Here is a 9,590-nt window from a genome sequence, read left to right on the forward strand (position 1 = left end):
TAGCATGTCTCCGCCACCTGCTCATTCCATCTCACCCAAAGGTGATGACGAGGTTGTGTCCAAAAAGACTTTCCCAAGACGGGGGAGATTCTGGAGACCATCGGGGTGACGTCCCAGGATGACTCCTCGGCCGCCGGACATACGAGGGAAAAAGTCCCCATGGGGACTGGTGACGGGGCCCGAGTTCCCTTCGGGCCTCAGCCGGATACCATTCCGGAGATCTACATGGCTCCGGGGTCCAGCGAACGGCATTCCCCCCAAGGAGGGAATGTGCCTGTTCCACCGGTGACCTCTGTCCAACCAGAGGCACCAGATAATCTGCTGGAGGCGCTACGAGGCGCCTCTATCATAGATGAGCATCGTGTCCTTATGGACACGGTAATAGAGAAGGTTTAGTTTGTCAAAAGAGGACTGACCGAAGCCTGCACTAGCCTTCTAACAGGCTTTGAGGTAAGTAATGTGATTGTAGGAAAAATATCACCGTAGAGACAGTAGCCCCTGATGCTCTGTTTGGTGTTTGGGAGGAAAAGCCAAACAGAGGATCGGGAATAAATATCGTAGGAGTCTAATATGAGTTGTCTATGTGAATAAGCAGGTATCGCTGCAGGCTGCCACTGCTCATGCTGCGGAAGTTTCCGGACTGAAGCGGAAACTGGGGCGGGCCGAGGAGGATCTCGGCCTCGTGAAGAAGTAGCTGGAGGATAGCCAAGGTATGCATGAACCTGTGGGTACATTTCGAAAAAATGAGTAGTCCAACCGGACTAAAGTGTCATAAACTTTATTAGGGGCCACGACCGAGGTGGCGGCCCTTAAGAAGGCGCTAGCCGAGGCCGAGGACAAAGCGGCCAAGGAAAGCGCCTTGTGCGAGAAGCACAAGGCCCGGGTTGGCGAGGCGCAGCAATAGCTCCACGGTGCGATAGAGAGGTTTGAGTCCTTGGAGCGCGATTGTAAGGTGCAAGAGTCCGAATTAGCGAAGGCCCGCCAGAGCACGCAGGATGCATGAGCTGAAGCCCAGAGCGCCCTCCAGGAAATTCAGGCGGCCAAGAAGATTACGGCAGGTAAATCTTTCACCATGCATAGCAAGTGTGTAGAAGAAATGTTCCTTGTACTTATCCTGAATTTGGATTTTCCAGGGGCGTTTACAGATCTGCCGCATAGTGTGTCAAATGCTGTCGAGCATTATAGAGCCGAAGAAGGGATGTCTACGGAGAAGCTATTCTGGTCCCAATATCTGGGATCCAAACATCTGGTGCCCTTCAGCGACCAGCTAAAGCAGTTGGTCGAGCTGCATAGGTTGGCAGAGCTAGCCATGAAGGACCTGATAGTCCGGCTGTGGCCTGCCGATCCTATACCTAGCAGTTACTTCGGGCTTGTAAAGCGGCTTCTGAGTGCCTGTCCGTGGCTTGAAGCCGTGAAGCGGTCGGTCTGTATTGAAGGTGTGCGTATGGCCTTTGCCCGCATCAAGACGCATTGGGAAAAGCTGGATGCCAAGAAGCTGATGACCGAGGGACCGCCGGAGGGCAAGGAGCATTGTCGACCCGAGCATTATTTTCAAGGTGTCCTGGAGGGGTCCCGCCTTGTGGCTGAGCAATGTTCGAAGGATATCATTTTCCCATGAGAACATGTGTATTACCTTGCCCTGTAATATGGAACAATGGTGTTTATGTAGTATAATGCTTATGATTTAAATTTACCTCCTGTGCGGTCGTTTATTAACTCTGAGGGTTGACCAGTCGTCGGCTTCTGCCCCCATGTAGATAGTACGGGGGTATTCGGGATAAATCTAAACACTCTTTACTCCACATTCTGGTCCTTAAAGGAGGTGTTTAGCGCAATGAACAAGGCAATCAGACTATGCGGCCTTTACCGCCCTCACTTAGCCATAGGAGTTTGATAATTAAGAAAGTTGGTGAAGCCCCTGGTATTCAGAAGACTGAACTAGGGGCGCTATGCACGCCTAATCGGGGGAACCGATTCTTCGCAAGAAGCGGAAAATAATCTCTAACGATTTGGGACCTCTCGAACAGCTGACTGGCTCTCGCCGCATCATGACAGTCAGTTTTCGGTTTTCTTTACTGAGGTGCTCATCCGGAAGAACCAGGACACAATCGCAGTAGTTCTCCCTTTACTATCCTAGCCGATATAGCGGAACATAAGGTAGCAAGCACAGGAGCCGGGCAACCCAACTATTGAGCAAAGACATGATTCAGAGCCGATGCATATAATGCTATAAGTTCGGGGTGCCAAACTATACTATAAAAGTGTTTGGACTTTTTATTGCCGTAGTGTTGGGTGTAATGAAGCCCTTGGCATAGTAATACGTACCATGGTGTACGTGTGCAATAAGTAATTAATACCGAGGTGAGTAAATGGAAAAATAAAATAATAAGCTAACGCTATCGTGTATTCACCATTGTGATGTAACTAGTACGTCAAGGCGTATTTGTACAAGTAATGCGATAAGCAAGTAAGGCTATTTAACATGCCGCAACCAAGGGCGAGCTACGTGCGGGTATGAAAAGCCAGTATAGCAATCGTTTAGTAGAGACCACCTGGGGATTCCCTTGTAAGCCAGAGCTCCTTGCCTCCTTGGTGTGTTCTGCAAACGGTTTGTCCGCATAGGCCTCCAAAAGAGAAAAAACCATAAAAAAGAAAAAGTAAAAGCGTGTAAATCCCAGGGTCGGTCGAGCTGTACAGTGGATCGCATACGAGTTATGCCTCCGTCAATTCCCATGGGGTTTTGAGTGCGTGGTTTATGTACGCGCGGTATTAGTGCCATTGCCTCGTCGGGGCTGGGACGGAGGTCAAATTGCTAATTCGGCTCTTGACGAGCCGAGTTGTCCTGCTGCAGTGTGGTCCGGACCCTCTTTATGATGTCCAGGGGCTCGACGACCGGATTATAATGCTGCTTGAGAAGGCCGCTCTGTACTTCTGCTGCTAGGGCGGCAGTGTGCTCCTCTGTACGGAGGGAGCGTTCCATGTTTCCATTTACTGTAATGATGCCACATGGGTTGGGCATCTTGAGCTTGAAATAAGCGTAATGTGGCACCACATTGAATCTAGCGAATGCGGTTCGTCCGAGCAGGGCGTGATAGCCGCTACGAAATGGGACGATATCGAAGATTAGTTCTTCACTTCGAAAGTTATTCGAGGAACGGAATACTACCTCCAGCATTATTGAGCCCGTACAAAGGGCCTCTATGCCAGGTATGACTCCTTTAAAGGTAGTCTTCGTGGGCTTGACCCGTGAGGGGTTGACGCTCATTTTAGGTATTGTATCCTGATAGAGGAGGTTGAGGCTGCTACCACCGTCCATTAGGACTCGTGTCAGGTGAAATCCGTTAATGATTGGGTCGAGGACCAGTGCGGCTGAACCCCCATGGCGAATGCTGGTTGGATGATCTCGGCGGTCAAAGGGGATCGGAAATGAGAACCACGGGTTGAATTTCGGGGCGACTGGCTCTAACGCATAGACGGCCCTAAGTGCGCGCTTGCGCTCCCTTTTGGGGATGTGTGTAGCATATATTATGTTCACCGTTTTGACTTGAGGGGGAAATTTCTTTTGCTCCCCAGTGTTCGGCTGCCGGGGCTCCTCGTCATCGTCCTCGCTCTGTGATTCTCCTTCCTTGTTTCTGCTGTTGACCTTGCTGGCTTGTTTAAATACCCGGCAACCTCTGTTAGTATGGTTGGCCGGTTTGTCTAGGGTGCCATGTATCTGGCAAGGACGATCGAGTATGTGGTCCAAGCTAGATGGTCCTCCGCTACTCCTTTTATAGGGCTTCTTTCGCTGGCCAGACTTGGAGCCACTGAATTTGGCGTGAACTATAGTGTCACGGCGTCTCCGCGCCAACTTGTGCTTCAGCATTATGTGTCCTGTTTGTGCGCTTGCCAGCTTGCACTCTGGGTTACGGTTTATTAGGCCTCGCGTGAATTCGGGCGGTTTCTCTCATTGGCACTGATGATTTGTACTGCTGAGCCAGCTCAACGTATCCCTCTCCCGCGGTGCAAAGCGAGAGTCAATCACAGATGTTCGTGGACCACTGGCTGGCCTTAGAGATCATCCGGCCTTCAATTCTTGGCCTAGACGGGTCTGCGAGCGTCGCAGGCCATTATCAGTCTCATGAGTGCATTATCATGCTAAAAATGTGCTGCCTTACGTCGGCGCTGATGAACTTCTATGCCTCGTCCCGCAGCAGTCTCACGGATCTAGTTTTTCTTATGGAGGGTAAAACCATAGTCCCAGGACATTTTCTTGGTGATTCTCCAGAGTTGACTATGTGGCTAAGTCATCGGCAGTCGTCTCCTTGATATGAAGAAATATGCCCTAGAGGCAATAATAATGTTATTATTTTATTTCCTTATATCATGATAAATGTTTATTATTCATGCTAGAATTGTATTAACCGGAAACATAATACTTGTGTGAATACATAGACAAACTAAAGTCACTAGTATGCCTCTACTTGACTAGCTCGTTAATCAAAGATGGTTATGTTTCCTAACCATAGACATGGAGTTGTTATTTGATTAACGGGATCACATCATTAGGAGAATGATGTGATTGACTTGACCCATTCCATTAGCTTAGCACTCCGATCGTTTAGTATGTTGCTATTGCTTTCTTCATGACTTATACATGTTCCTATGACTATGAGATTATGCAACTCCCGTTTAGCCGGAGGAACACTTTGTGTGCTACCAAACGTCACAATAACTGGGTGATTATAAAGGTAGCTCTACAGGTGTCTCCAAAGGTACATGTTGGGTTGGCGTATTTCGAGATTAGAGATTTGTCACTCCGATTGTCGGAGAGGTATCTCTGGGCCCTCTCGGTAATGCACATCACTAAGCCTTGCAAGCATTGCAACTAATGAGTTAGTTGCGAGATGATGTATTACGGAACGAGTAAAGAGACTTGCCGTAACGAGATTGAACTAGGTATTGAGATACCGACGATCGAATCTCGGGCAAGTAACATACCGATGACAAAGGGAACAACGTATGTTGTTATGCGGTCTGACCGATAAAGATCTTCGTAGAATATGTGGGAGCCAATATGAGCATCCAGGTTCTGCTATTGGTTATTGACCGGAGACATGTCTCGGTCATGTCTACATTGTTCTCGAACCCGTAGGGTCCGCACGCTTAAGGTTTCGATGACAGTTATATTATGAGTTTATGAGTTTTGATGTACCGAAGGTAGTTCGGAGTCCCGGATATGATCACGGACATACGAGGAGTCTCGAAATGGTCGAGACATAAAGATTGATATATTGGACGGCTATATTCGGACACCGGAAGTGTTCCGGGAAGTTTCGGATAAAACCGGAGTACGGGGGGTTACCGGAACCCCCCGGGGGGTTAATGGGCCTCATGGGCCTAAAGTGGAGAAGAGGAAGGGGCTGCCAGGCAGGCCAGGGTGCGCCCCCTCTCCCCCTAGTCCGAATTGGACAAGGAGGGAGGGGCGGCGCCCCCTTTCCTTCCTCCTCTCTCCCTTCCTTCCCCCTCTCCTACTTGGAGGAGGACTGCGCGCCTCCTACTAGGGCCGGCCGCACCCCTCCTTGCTCCTTTATATACGGAGGGCAGGGGCACCCCTAGACACACAAGTTGATCCACGTGATCGTTTTCTTAGCCGTGTGCGGTGCCCCCTTCCACCATAATCCTCGATAATATTGTAGTGGTGCTTAGGCGAAGCCCTGCGACAGTTGAACATCAAGATCGTCACCACGTGTCGTGCTGACGGAACTCTTCCCCGACACTTTGCTGGATCGGAGTCCGGGGATCGTCATCGAGCTGAACGTGTGCTGAAACTCGGAGGTGCCGTAGTTTCGGTGCTTGATCGGTCGGATCGTGAAGACGTACGACTACATCAACCGCGTTGGTATAACGCTTCCGCTGTTCGGTCTACAAGGGTACGTAGATCACACTCTCCCCTCGTTGCTATGCATCACCATGATCTTGCGTGTGCGTAGGAATTTTTTTGAAATTACTACGTTCCCCAATAGTGGTATCAGAGCCTAGGTTTTATGTGTTGATGTTATATGCACGAGTAGAACACAAGTGAGTTGTGGGCGATATAAGTCATACTGCTTACCAGCATGTCATACTTTGGTTCGGCGGTATTGTTGGACGAAGCGGCCCGGACCGACATTACGCGTACGCTTACGCGAGACCGGTTCTCCCGACGTGCTTTGCACAAAGGTGGCTAGCGGGTGACAGTTTCTCCAACTTTAGTTGAACCGAGTGTGGCTACGCCCGGTCCTTGCGAAGGTTAAAACAACACCAACTTGACAAACTATCGTTGTGGTTTTGATGCGTAGGTAAGATTGGTTCTTGCTTAAGCCCGTAGCAGCCACGTAAAACTTGCAACAACAAAGTAGAGGACGTCTAACTTGTTTTTGCAGGGCATGTTGTGATGTGATATGGTCAAGACATGATGCTAAATTTTTATTGTATGAGATGATCATGTTTTGTAACCGAGTTATCGGCAACTGGCAGGAGCCATATGGTTGTCGCTTTATTGTATGCAATGCAATCGCTGTAATGCTTTACTTTATCACTAAGCGGTAGCGATAGTCGTGGAAGCATAAGATTGGCGAGACGACAACGATGCTACGATGGAGATCAAGGTGTCGCGCCGGTGACGATGGTGATCATGACGATGCTTCGGAGATGGAGATCACAAGCACAAGATGATGATGGCCATATCATATCACTTATATTGATTGCATGTGATGTTTATCTTTTATACATCTTATCTTGCTTTGATTGACGGTAGCAATTATAAGATGATCTCTCACTAAATTTCAAGATAAAAAGTGTTCTCTCTAAGTATGCACCATTGCCAAAGTTCGTTGTGCCCAGACACCACGTGATGATCGGGTGTGATAAGCTCTACATCCATCTACAACGAGTGCAAGCCAGTTTTGCACACGCAGAATACCCAGGTTAAACTTGACGAGCCTAGCATATGCAGATATGGCCTCGGAACACTGAGACCGAAAGGTCGAGCGTGAATCATATAGTAGATATGATCAACATAGTGATGTTCACCATTGAAAACTACTCCATTTCACGTGATGATCGGCTATGGTTTAGTTGATTTGGATCACATGATCACTTAGAGGATTAGAGGGATGTCTTTCTAAGTGGGAGTTCTTAAGTAATATGATTAATTGAACTTAAATTTATCATGAACTTAGTACCTGATAGTATCTTGCTTGTTTATGTTTGATTGTAGATAGATGGCCCGTGCTGTTGTTCCGTTGAATTTTAATGCGTTCCTTGAGAAAGCAAAGTTGAAAGATGATGGTAGCAATTACACGGACTGGGTCCGTAACTTGAGGATTATCCTCATTGCTGCACAGAAGAATTACGTCCTGGAAGCACCGCTGGGTGCCAGGCCTGCTGCTGGAGCAACACCAGATGTTATGAACGTCTGGCAGAGCAAAGCTGATGACTACTCGATAGTTCAGTGTGCCATGCTTTACGGCTTAGAATCGGGACTTCAACGACGTTTTGAACGTCATGGAGCATATGAGATGTTCCAGGAGTTGAAGTTAATATTTCAAGCAAATGCCCGGATTGAGAGATATGAAGTCTCCAATAAGTTCTATAGCTGCAAGATGGAGGAGAACAGTTCTGTCAGTGAGCATATACTCAAAATGTCTGGGTATAATAATCACTTGATTCAATTGGGAGTTAATCTTCCAGATGATTGCGTCATTGACAGAATTCTCCAATCACTGCCACCTAGCTACAAGAGCTTCGTGATGAACTATAATATGCAAGGGATGAATAAGACTATTCCCGAGCTCTTCGCAATGCTGAAAGCTGCGGAGGTAGAAATCAAAAAGGAGCATCAAGTGTTGATGGTCAACAAGACCACTAGTTTCAAGAAAAAGGGCAAAGGGAAGAAGAAGGGGAACTTCAAAAAGAACAGCAAGCAAGTTGCTGCTCAAGAGAAGAAACCCAAATCTGGACCTAAGCCTGAAACTGAGTGCTTCTACTGCAAGCAGACTGGTCACTGGAAGCGGAACTGCCCGAAAGTATTTGGCGGATAAGAAGGATGGCAAGGTGAACAAAGGTATATGTGATATACATGTTATTGATGTGTACCTTACTAGAGCTCGCAGTAGCACCTGGGTATTTGATACTGGTTCTGTTGCTAATATTTGCAACTCGAAACAGGGACTACGGATTAAGCGAACACTGGAAGGACGAGGTGACGATGCGCGTGGGAAATGGTTCCAAAGTCGATGTGATCGCGGTCGGCACGCTACCTCTACATCTACTTCGGGATTAGTATTAGACCTAAATAATTGTTATTTGGTGCCAGCGTTGAGCATGAACATTATATCTGGATCTTGTTTATGCGAGACGGTTATTCATTTAAATCATAGAATAATGGTTGTTCTATTTATATGAGTAATATCTTTTATGGTCATGCACCCTTGAAGAGTGGTCTATTTTTGATGAATCTCGATAGTAGTGATACACATATTCATAATGTTGAAGCCAAAAGATGCAGAGTTGATAATGATAGTGCAACTTATTTGTGGCACTGCCGTTTAGGTCATATCGGTGTAAAGCGCATGAAGAAACTCCATACTGATGGACTTTTGGAACCACTTGATTATGAATCACTTGGTACTTGCGAACCGTGCCTCATGGGCAAGATGACTAAAACACCGTTCTCCGGTACTATGGAGAGAGCAACAGATTTGTTGGAAATCATACATATAGATGTATGTGGTCCAATGAATGTGAGCTCGTGGCGGATATCGTTATTTTCTCACCTTCACAGATGATTTAAGCAGATATGGGTATATCTACTTAATGAAACATAAGTCTGAAACATTTGAAAAGTTCAAAGAATTTCAGAGTGAAGTTGAAAATCATCATAACAAGAAAATAAAGTTTCTACGATCTGATCGTGGAGGAGAATATTTGAGTTACGAGTTTGGTCTACATTTGAAACAATGCGGAATAGTTTCGCAACTCACGCCACCGGAACACCACAGCGTAATGGTGTGTCCGAACGTCGTAATCGTACTTTACTTGATATGGTGCGATCTATGATGTCTCTTACAGATTTACCGCTATCATTTTGGGGTTATGCTCTAGAGACGGCCGCATTCACGTTAAATAGGGCACCATCAAAATCCGTTGAGACGACGCCTTATGAACTATGGTTTGGCAAGAAACCAAAGTTGTCGTTTCTGAAAGTTTGGGGCTGCGATGCTTATGTGAAAAAACTTCAACCTGATAAGCTCGAACCCAAATCGGAGAAATGTGTCTTCATAGGATACCCAAAGGAGACTGTTGGGTACACCTTCTATCATAGATCCGAAGGCAAGACATTTGTTGCTAAGAATGGATCCTTTCTAGAGAGGAGTTTCTCTCGAAAGAAGTGAGTGGGAGGAAAGTAGAACTTGATGAGGTAACTGTACCTGCTCCCTTATTGGAAAGTAGTACATCACAGAAACCGGTTTCTGTGACACCTACACCAATTAGTGAGGAAGCTAATGATAATGATCATGAAACTTCAGAACAAGTTACTACGAACCTCGTAGATCAACCAGAGTAAG

Source organism: Triticum urartu, chromosome 4 (assembly GCF_003073215.2).
Source record: "Triticum urartu cultivar G1812 chromosome 4, Tu2.1, whole genome shotgun sequence".
Lineage (NCBI taxonomy): Eukaryota > Viridiplantae > Streptophyta > Magnoliopsida > Poales > Poaceae > Triticum > Triticum urartu.